Source organism: Theropithecus gelada, chromosome 9 (genome assembly GCF_003255815.1).
Source record: "Theropithecus gelada isolate Dixy chromosome 9, Tgel_1.0, whole genome shotgun sequence".
NCBI lineage: Eukaryota > Metazoa > Chordata > Mammalia > Primates > Cercopithecidae > Theropithecus > Theropithecus gelada.
This window is the reverse complement of record NC_037677.1, coordinates 91999541-92011536: the sequence shown is the minus strand read 5'-3', so window position 1 is coordinate 92011536 and position 11996 is coordinate 91999541.

The following is an 11996-nucleotide window of genomic DNA, read 5'->3' as shown; positions in this document are numbered from 1 at the left end:
CTTTCCCTACTTTCTTACCTGTTTCTGCCTGGGGCTCTTTTTAAATAAAACACTTGCTCATGAATTTCTGTGTCAGGGTCTGCTTCTGGGAACACAGCCTAGGATCTAGAGAGAGAGTCATGATCTGATTTACATTTTTAGAAGGTACCCTAGTTTCTGGGAAAGAATAGCCAGTAGATCTGTTCACGGGGCTAGTTGCCTAGGTGAGGGGTGAAGGAGGCTTACTCCAGGAGAGTGCCAATGGTGCTAGGAGGAGAGGAGAGATCTAAGATCTTGTTTGAAGATAGAAACGATGAGGTTTGCTTGGGAGTGACCGAAGGAAAGGGAGGAATCCAGGATATCCCCTAGATTAGACGAGGACGTGTAGAGGTATTTTGCACAGAAATCCCGCCTGGGTGGGAGGTAGAACTAGGTGACTTCAAAGGCTGTGTATCCATTTGAAAATCCATCTGCAATGGCTGGATTCAGCAACCGAACAAATGGTAGGAGCTAGAGATGGTTACACATGAGAACAAACATGAACACAGAGGACACACATACAGGCTGGCAGATAGCTTGCCAAAATCATGAAAGTTGCCCAAATTCCTTTTGAGTTAGCTAATGGGGTGTCCCTATTTTCTGCTCCTGCCGTGCCCCACCCGTTTGAATCCAGGCCATGCCTGCCTTGGTGAAATGTGCTGGGTTTTTCTCTAGGTGGGAGTGTCAGTGTGAGACTCATGCTGATCTTCTTGGCTTGGCTATCTTATGCTCTCAGGGACTGATTGCCTTTCTTTTTAAAAGAACAGGTGCTAAGCTTTGTTATCACTATCTTCATTATTATTGCTAGCATTCACCAAGCACTCACTAAGTGCCAAGTACTTTGCACATACAATCTCACTTAACCTTCACAACTCTTATATTCCCTTCCTGGGGTTGAGCCATCATGGCTTAGCCATTGCCCAAAGCCAAATAGCCAGAGAGTGGTTGAGTGGGGTTTTAAACCAGAAGTCCCATACTAGATCCCAAGTTCTCAACCAGTGCAATAAACTGACTAAAAAGAGTAAATGCTCTCAGAGGAGCCTGCGGACTTCCTCCGTCTACACAAAACTCCAGCCCCTCATGGCTACTGGGCTGCAGGGTAGTCGCGCTGGGCTCTCACTTTCCCACCCTCCAGATTCTCTGAGCAGACACACCCAGTGCCCTCTGTCCCCACCCAGTCTGCCATCCCAGTTCTTCATAGCATCTGTCTTGCTCTGCTCTAGAGAACGGGGCACCCTCTTACCACTCTGGTGTCTTTCTTAGTTCCTAGTGTACAGTACCAGCTCTTAAGGAGTCAGCACCCTGTGTGGCTTGAGAATTTCCTTACAGATGACTCCCAAGTGACTTGTTGCAGAGCAAGTTGGATCCATTCCACCGTGTTCATCAATACCTGTTCCATGTATTTGGCAATGAGGGGAGAAGTGGTTGACAATGTCCTTGACTGCCGAGAACTCACACTTAATGTCAAACATGTCATACAGGTGACACATATGCAGAAAGGTATTTCCAATAGCCTTATATCCCCACTTCTCTGGAGACTTCAAGGGCCTTTTCTAGTTTAAGAGGGGATCCTCAAAGCCAGGAAAACTTCGTGCCATAGGTGAAAGCCTAATGGTCTGAAACTAAAGGTTCAGTTAGCTCACTAATTTAATCCACATCCTGAAACATTCTTGTAGCCCTTTAAAATAAAAAAAAAAAGAAGAAAAATCCTGAATTACATAGTTTCATACTATGTTGTGAAGCGGAAAAGAAAGGCGATACAATATTTTGCGCACTAGGATCCTATTTACATGAAAAAAATAAATCCATTGTATGGTTAATAGTGATTATCTTGAAATAGTGAAGCTTCTCATGATTTTTGTTTTCTTCATTGTGATTGGCTTTAAATTTTTGATTTAAAATATAAATTATTCAGGAGCCTATCTGAAAAGATGCACTGTATGATTCCAAGTATGTGACATTCTGGAAAAGGCAAACTGGAGAAAGTGAAAAGATCCGTGGTTTCCAGGTGTTTGAGTGGAAGGAGGGATGAATAGGTGGGGCACGGAGGATTTTTAGGGCAGTGAAACTACTCTGTATGACACTCTTATGGCGGATCTATGTCATTATACATTTGTCAAAATCCATAGAATGTATAACACAAAGAGTGAATCGTAAAGAAAACTGGACTTTAGCTAATAATAACATATGAATATTGGCTCATCGGTTGTAACAAATGACCCACAGTAATGCAAGATGGTAATAATAGAGGAAACTGTGGGGTGGGAATTTAAGAAGAAAGTCCCTGTACTTTCTGCTCAACTTTTCTGTAAACCTAAAACTTCTCTAAAAGAATGAATAATTTAAAAAATAATAATGTCTATATTTCAAACATGCAGAAAAATACAGACTATAAAGAACACATTTATTCATCACAGATTTAATACATTTTAAGATTTTGCTATATTTGTTTTAAATCTTTTTAAAAGAAATAACAGGCTGGGCGCAGTGGCTCACACCTGTCATCCCAGCACTTTGGGAGGCCAGGGTGGAGGATCTCTTGAGCTCGGGAGTTCGAAACTAGCTTGGGTAACATGGTGAAACCCTGTCTCTACAAAAAATACAAAAATTAGCCCGGCGTGGTGGTGCATGCCTGTAACCCCAGCTACTCAGGAAGCTGAGGTAGGAGGATGGCTTGAGACTGGAAGGCAGAGGTTGCAGTGAGCCAAGATGGTGCCACTGCACTCCAGCCTGAGAGATAGAGCCAGATCATGTTTAAAAAAAGAAAAACCCAAAAAACAAATAGCAGAAACAATCAAAATTCCTTTACACTCCTCCTTAATTTCAATCTGTTTCCTGCTTCCCTGGAGAAAATTTTTCCCATACATTTTCTATACTTTTCTTTCTTTTGTGAGACACAGTCTCGCTCTGTTGCCCAGGCTGGAGTGCAGTGGCGCCATCTTGGCTCACTGCAAGCTCCGCCTCCCGGGTTCATGCCATTCTCCTGCCTCAGTCCCCAAGTAGCTGGGACTACAGGCACCTGCCACCACGCCTGGCTAATTTTTTTGTATTTTCAGTAGAGACAGGGTTTCACCATGTTAGCCAGGATGGTCTGGATCTCCTGACCTCGTGATCTGTTCGCCTTGGCTTCCCAAAGTGCTGGGATTACAGTCGTGAGCCACCGCACCTGGCCTCTATACTTTTTACATGTAAGTCAACATAAACAATGTATAATATTGTTTCAGTTTTTTTTTTTTTTGAGATTGAGTTGCCATTTTGCCCAGGCTGGAGTGCAGTGGCACGATCATGGCTCACTGCAGCCTCTGTCTCTCAAGCTAAAGCAATCCTCCCACCTCAGCCTCTGGAGTTAGCTGGGACTACACCAGCTAATTTTTGTATTTTGGTAGAGACAGAGTTTTGCCATGTTGCCCAGGCTGATCTCAAACTCCTGGGCTCAAGCAATCCATAGGCCTTGGCCTTGAAAAGTGCTGGGATTACAGATGTGAGCCACTGCTTCTGGCCTTTTAACTTCTCAAAAATGACTTTGAATTATATATTAACACCTGGCTCTGCAAATTACCTTTTTATTAACCTTATATTAACAATTATTTGTATTGCTACATGAAGCTCTAGTTTATTCATTTTAATGGCTATATCGTATTCCATTTCATGAAAATACTATAGTAAGAGGTTTTAAAATAATGTTTTGTGCTTTGTTATCGTCTTCTCCCTGAAATTCCACAGTAAAATAATATTTTGGAATATATCTTAACAATATGAGGAAATATGACATTAAATGAAATAAACAAGATGTAGAATATTATTTACAGTATGACACAAAACACATATATGCAAGGCAAAATACTATAACAACAAATGTTAAAATGTTAGCAAGCAATGCTTTTTTTTTGAGAAGGAGTTTTTCTTTTGTTGCCCAGACTGGAGTGCAATGGTGAGATCTCGGCTCACTGAAACCTCTGCCTCCGAGATTCGAGCAATTCTCCTGTCTCAGCCTCCCGAGTAGCTGGGACTACTGGCGTGCACCACCACACTCGGCTAATTTTTTGGTATTTTTAGTAGAAACGGGGTTTCACCATGTTGGTCAGGCTGGTCTCGAACTCCTGACCTCAGATGATCCACCTGCCTTGGGCTCCCAAAGTGTTAGGATTATAGGCATGAGCCACTGTGCCCAGCCACTTTTTTTTTTTATATACAGGGTCTTGCCCTGGTGCCCAGGCTACAGTTCTGGGCACTAGCATGGTTCACTGCAGCCTTGAACTCCTGGGCTGAAGAGATCCTCCCACCTCAGCCTCCTGAGTAGCTGAGACTGCAGGTGCATGTCACCATGCCTGGCTATTTACTTTTATTTACTTCTGTAGAGACAGGGTCTCACTATGCTGCCTGGGCTGGTCCTCAATGCCTGACCTCAAGCCATCCTTCCACCTTGGCCTCTTAAAGTGCCAAAATTACAGGCATAAGCCACCATATCAGCAACAATGCTATTTTTGGATTGTGGGATTATAGATACTTTCCCATATTTCCTAAACCCGGTACAATGAATAAGCATTGATTTTATAACTTCTTAAAAGTTACAAATAAAAGCATGCAGTACCACTGAAACTGGAGGTTGAGCTATGTAATCCGTGAAATTATCACGTCCCTCTCCACCACTGTTGGCAGAGCCCCTCCATAATCTCTAAATAGCCCCACCCTACTTCTGCCCAGGGGTCTCTCAGGGGCAGCAGCTGCCTCTGCAGCTCCCATATCTCCCTGGTCTCTCTGTGGCACTTTGGGTTGGTTTTTCTGATGCCTGATACCAGCAGCACAATTGCAGGATTGGCTATAATTATGCCTGCAGTGATATTATGGGATTGGATATAAATATTCTTGCTACATGTGAACAGGGTTTATTTCTGTCCACAGTTTACCATCTGGTTGCAGCACACCCTTTTCTAGCTGGGACAGAGGGAGAAGAGCACTATTCAATCCAGAGGTGAAACGGGAGTTGGATTAGAGGTTTTAAGTAATCAGCTTCTGGAAAATCATCTCAACGTGTGTGATGCTGATAGGGCCATCATGTCAGGAATCATAGGAAAGAGGCAGAAGTTCGTATCAGGTTTATATTGCACCTAATGTAGAGGGGGCAGGCAAAGAGATCTCCATTTCTGTCCCTGCTCTGAGCTCAGCATGAAGCTCAGTCAGGCTGGCTCAGACCTTCCTAATTCACAGTGCTCCCATGGATGTGATGCTCCCCTGTGCACAGAGGTACCCACATCTCTACCTTCTGCCTTGATCTCCCTCTCCAGGTCAAGTCCTACATCTGCCTGCCCTGCTGTACCATCAAACTAGATTCAGAATTATTTGTTCTTAGATGCCCAAACTAGTTCTTTCTCCTGACTTTACTATTCTCTTAACAGCCACACCATGGTCCTAGTCACCTAGGGGAATATCTTTGGTCACCTTCTGCCTAGGACCTGGTATTCCAGCAGAAGGCAAGTCATGCCACACCTTCCTTGATGAACTTAGTGGCCGATCTAGTAGAGTTCCTGGTTGTCAGTGATTAACAAATGCTTGTTGGATGAATGAATGAGTCGATGAATGAAATGTCTCTTCCTTTCCATTCCTCATGGTCACCTCCCTTGTTCCAGCCCTTATTACCTCACACGTGGACTGTTGCAGCACCCTCTCAACTGGTTGTTCTGCCTCTGATCTTTCTCAGCTCCAGTTCCTCCCGCTCCTGCCACCAGGCAGGTTGTCCTTATGTACCACCTGCATCTCACCAGTTCCCTGTTTAAAAACCTTGGTGACTCCTCACTGGCTACCACATAAATTCAAAGTCATGAGCTTAGCTTTCAAAGCCACTGCACTCCAGCCCCAATTAATATCTCTAGCGTGTGACTAAAATTACTCACATTCCTGACCCTGTGTTCTGTTCTCACACATCTTTCACTTGACCATCTCCGTGGCTACGCTCAGGCCATTCTCTTAGTTTGAACTGATGTTGCCATTTCCATCTGTTCTCCAAACCTTCCCATCTTTCAGAACCCAGCTCACATTCCTTCCCTTCCACCAAGTTTGCTCAGGTTATCCCACCCCTGAATTCCTGGCCTAGGACTTACTGTCTATGCTATTGTTGGAAAATTAATCATGTTCTGCCTTGTGCCATGTTTAAATAAACTTATTGTTTATCCCTTGTTTTTGTTTTACCCTTTTCTATGCTTGTCTTAGTTTTCTAACTAGATCATACAGTCCTTGCAGGGGAGACTGTTCTGTCTTAGGGACATTTTTGTTTGGGTGCTTTTGTGCTTTATCCATCCCCTCCTCCATGTCCATTTCCCACCATGACGTGTGACCTGGACCAGACATTCATAGTACCCAATCCCCTTGTCACATTGATTATTCCAGGGATGACTCATCATGGTCCATGACCCCAACTCATCCAACCCTGGTCTTTTCCCAGTATTTGTCTCACTGAAGCTGGTGGGGAAAGATATCTCGCCTCTAGGTTCCCAGAAGTGGAAAGGTATGAATCTGGGACCACCACGTTCCCCTTCAAGTGGAAAAAGGTGGAGGTGTCCTGGTTTGCAGTAGGAGAGGATGTGGCCAACACCCAAAGAAAAGCAGTCAGAACTGAAAAGAGAGAGCTCCGACAATGGCTCATGGATTGCTGGATCAAATTGTGCCTAGAGCCAGATTTACCCTTAACATTTTAATTACCAAGCCAGCAAATATCCTATAGAGGCTAATACACCTTTATTACTTTATGTATTTTTATTAAAATTTTCTGAGGATAAATGTGCTCTTAATAATTTTAGACAGTTTTGAGTGCAGAAAAGTTTAAAGAAAAAAATGATAATCATCCATATCCCCACCAGCCAAAGTTACTGCTGTCTATATTTGGCATGCTTTTTTAAATTTAATCCTTTTTTCTATGGTTTTTTTTTTTTATATAAAGCAATGTCACTGTACTGTATGTTCGGTTTTATATTCTGCTTCTCTTTCTAATCACTATATTGTAAGTAGTTCAGCATTCACTGTTTTATAAACTAGTCTTCAAATTGTTTATGTTTTTCTCTTAAAACTGTTCTTATTTTTTTAACTTTTGAAGAGGGGGCTAAGATGAGAGAGAGAAGGAGGGAGGGAGGGATTGGGGGAAAGATGAGAGAGTTGCCAAGGAGAATACATGAGAGAGAAAGAAAAGAAAGCAGAGATGATCCTCATCTGTTTTCTTAGAAGTCCATATTTTATGCTGCCTGGTTCCAGAGAAGATTTAAGGTACTATTGTCCTTGCAGCCTTAGAGCAGCTCTCCAGTTTCTTTTTCAGTGGTGGTGGCTGCAGTGGCTGCTGTTGTTCCGAGTGTCTGTGCCCCTGAGGCTGAGCCAGAGCCGGCTTCTGCAGGCTGCAATTCAAGATGGCCAATTCGCAATCCTAGCAAAATCAATCTATTGGAAACTAATGAGGCACAAATAGTTCATGCACTTTGAGGCTGATCTGCCAAATGAGATAAACAGGGCTCAATCAGCAGGGAAAATCAGTGATGCAAAAATTCATTTCAATCTAGCATTATTTCCCCCTGGGATGCCCACGACATCACATTCTATTGTTTTGATGCTTCTGTGGCAATTCTTGTCTAAGCTTCTGTAGACCAGGCCAGGCGAACTCCCTCACTCAGGGTTTTATGCTTCTAAAGACTTGTAAACGCCAAGATTTGGTGGCTAAGACTGGGAGGTCTGGGCAACCACTATGTGCAAGAAGCAAAGATTTTCTGTTTTGTACACAACACTAACCTCTGTTTCTAAACCATCTTCTGTATTAGGCAATGTAATTAGCAAATAATATAATTATGAACTTTGCATGAGAGCAAATCGCAAAAGTATTATACAATTAATTCACATTTATAACACAAAATGCAAAGTAATATTTTTTAAATCCTATCATTTTTGTGCCACTAAGTTTATTTTTCCTTAAATATTATACTAGCAAGATATGATCATTGGAAAAAATTTAAAAAGTACTGATAAGCAGAAATAAAAAAGTTAAGTCATCTCTTTTTTTTTTTTTAATTCTTGGAGACAGAATCTTGCTCTGTCACCCAGGCTGAAGTGCAGTGGTGCAATCTTGGCTCACTGCAACCTCCACCTTCCAGGTTTAAGTGATTCTTGTACCTCAGCCTCCCAAGTAGCTGTGATTACAGGCATGCACCACCACAGCCGGCTAATGTTTGTGTTTTTAGTAGAGACGTTTCACCAGTTTGGCCAGGCTGGTCTCGAACTCCGAAGTTCAGGCAATCTGCCCTCCTTGGCCTCCCAAAATACTAGGATTATAGGTGTGAGCCACTGCACCCGGCCTCTGTTATATATTTTTTTAAAAACATGTTCCACTCTCTTTCCCAGGCTGGAGTGCGGTGGTGCAATCATAGCTCACTGCAGCCTTGGACTCCTGGGCTCAAGCGATCCTCCTACTCAGCCTCCTAAAGAGCTGGGACTACAGGCTTGTGCAACTATGCCTGGCCAATTTTTTTTTTTTTGGTGGGCACGGGGTCTTGCTATGTCGTCGTGCTAGTCTTTAATTCTTGGCTTCAATTAATCCTCCAGCCTCAGTCTCCCAAGGCGCTAGGGTTACAGGTGTAAACCACCACACCTAGTCCTTCATCTCTATTAAATTTTATTTATACTTGCCAAATTTCTTTCCATGCAGAATTATTTAAAAAATAAGATCATGTGATTCATGCTGTTGTATAACCTACTTTAAAAAGTTGTAATTTGTTGGAAGTTGCCTATTCGATAATAAAGAGGCCTTTTCTGCTGTCATAGTGTTGCTTGGACGGGTAAAACCTCTGTTGATGCCCTGTGTGTTCAGAAACCCACTTGCTCCTTGAGAGACCTAATTAGAATAGATGGTTTGGCTCAGAAAAGTAGGGAAGGAATCAGGAAACACCAAGTCTGATCCTGGATAAGGGGTGTCCTGCTGAAACTGGGTTCCAGGCAAGGAGCTAAGTCTGACAGGCCTAATCAGTCAGCTAGCTCTACCACAACCACTGGGGATAAATGTCCACCCACCTTCCCCTATGGGGTCATCAGATTAAACCCAAGGATGGTCAGCAAACTGAGGTTTGAGATCCAAGGCCCAGCCTAACAAAGAAGACACAGGGTGGGGCCATCCTGGGGTCCTGTAGAACCTGTGGGGAATGTGAAATCATTGACTCTCTCCTTGAGAGTGAAGACTGAATCAATTTGTACTAGCCTTAGTGCCCGGTGGAGGAGAAATTCAGTAAATATTTTAGAACACAGGAATGATGGTTCTACTTCCTCCTAATTATCTTTCTAGTTTTGGCTCAGATATTATCTCCTCCAGGAAGTCTTCTCTAAGCAACCACCCCTTTATTCATCATTTCTACCCTCATTCTTGAATAAATGATCTTCACTGAGACTCATGCAACTCAACAATCAAAAGGTGAATAATCCAGCTAAAAAGGCAAAATATTTGAGTGGACATATCTTCAGAGAAGATATACAAGTGGCCAATAAATACATGAAAAGATTCTCATCATCACTGGTCATTAGAGAAATGCAAATCAAAACCACAATAAGAAGCCAGGCAGGGTGGTGAGTGCTTGTAGTCCCAGCTACTCAAAAGGCTTAGGTGGGAGGATCACTTGAGGCCAGGAGTTTGAGGTTGCAATATGCTATGATTAGATCTGTGAATAGCCACTGCACTGTAGCCTGGGCAGCATAGAGAGACTCTGTCTCCAATCAAAATAAAAGAAAAATAAAAATCAACCAACCAACCAGAATGAGATACTACTTTATACCTGCTGAGATGGCTATAGTAAAAATTACATACAATAACAAGTATTGGTGGGGATTTGGAGAAATTGCAACTCATACATCACTGGTGTGAATGTAAAATGGTGCAGCTGCTTTGGAAAACAGTCTGGCAGTTTCTCCAAAACTTAAACATAGAGTTCCCATATGAGTCAGCAACTCCACTCGTAGGTATATACACAAGAAACTTGAAAACATATGTTCATACAAAAACTTGTACATAAATGTTCATAGCAGCATTATTCATAGCAGCAGAAAAGTGGAAACAACCCCAAATGTCTATCAGCTGAGGAATGGATAAATAAACTGTGGTATAGACGTACAATGGAATATTATTCAGCCATAAAAAGGGGCAAAATACTGATACATGCTACAACAAGGATGAAACTTGAAAACATTATGCTAAATGAATGAGGCCAGATGCAAAAGGCCATATATAATATGGTTCCATTTATATGAGATGTCCAGAATAGGCAAATCTATAGAGATGGAAAGTATATTAGTTATCACCAGGGACTGGGGAGAAGGAAAATGGGGAGTGACTGCTAATAGATACAACTTTTTGTGCATGTGGTAATGAACTATTCTAGAATTTGATTGTGGTGATGTCTGCACAACATTATGACTATACTAAAAATCACTGGATTATACACTTTAAAACAGCAAATTTCATGTATGTGAATTTTATCTCAAAAAAAGAGAAGAGTGTGTCTGTCACATTGTCTTGTGATTCACTGTGTATTTATTGGTCTTTCCACTCAGTTGTGTCTTCCGGACAGGATCCTTATTTTCTGGTTCTCCAACACTGAGACCTGGAACACAGTAGGCACATGATGTTAGTTAACTGAACAGTTTGAGAGTTCTCTTTCTACAATCCCAGGGCCACCCGTCTGGTTGCTCCCCACCCTCTGAGAACTATTTGAGAGTTAGCAGCCCTAGTCCAGGTATAACATCCTCTGGAATCAAAGAGTGGGGCTCATCCACCCAGTGGCCTGTGGTTTGTATACCAACTGGGGGAACCACATAGTTTAACGTATTGAGCCTTGTCAATAGCGGCCACACTGAACCCAAGTAAAGGGGCTGCCACTGACCCCTTGGGAGTCCTTACTGTGCTCCTGTTGGAGGATTCACCATGAATAACCCTTCTTCTCTGGAGGAGGCAGCCTGGGCTGCAACAGGTTCTGGAAACCTGGTTCTAGCATGCTGTCTGTTTCTGCTCTACTTCCTCTTCAAGGTCAAATGAAGAAGTCCTTGGTTCTTTTGGCCTAAGGGAGGAGATAGGTATCTCTGTCCAGTTCTCCCGTCAACAAAGTCCAGTTGCCCTCACTCCCTTTGGCTGTAGGACATGGTTCTTTCAGAATATCTCCTTTTTACAAACTGAGCCACAGAAACAGGTAGGTCATGCAAGCATGGCTTAGATTTGTCCATTGAAAGAGGGCTCCAAACATCCCTGGAAACAGAGGACTTTCCCAGGCCTCCTCTGAGAGACATGTACACTTGAGTGAACCACTTGGTTCAGACAGTTGGGCGAGCAGGTGGTAAGATCCCTACGGGGCATGGCCAGGTGACCAGAGATGGTTACTAAACTGCCCTTCAAGAAAGTGGGTCGAGGTAACTCAAGGTTTAGGCTTTGCTGAGAGGGGGCAGGGAAAGCAAGTTCAGGGACAGGACAGACTTGCTGAGGTAATGGAGAAGGGGCTGATACCCAATGCGCGGTCCAGCCACCTTCACTTCTGCCCTGCCCCACTCCCCCAGGCACTCCGCATCTCCACTCGAGAAATGCTGAAGAAGTGGAATTAATTTTCCCAGGGCACCCCTGTGACTTGATTTGGTCCTGTGTAATGAGTTCCCTCAGTGAACTCTTCCAATCACCTCTGACAAGCTTCCAGCAGCTTCCAGAACATCAGTTATTCTCTTAACACCATTGTTGTTGATTTTTTAACCTTGTTAGGGTTATATTAGTGAGGCTAGTTGCTCGGTTTCTGAAGCTGCAGTGTTTTTTTCTCAGTCTATCAAGATGATCTCACTTTCTTACTTTCTCTGGCTCTCTCCCAATTTCCCTGTGCCACCTTCTTCTTCCTTCTCTCTCCCTCCTTATTCCTCCTTCCTGACACCTCTCCTCATCTCTCCAGCCTCAATCACAATGCCTCTCCTAGAGTTTTTTTTTTTTTTTT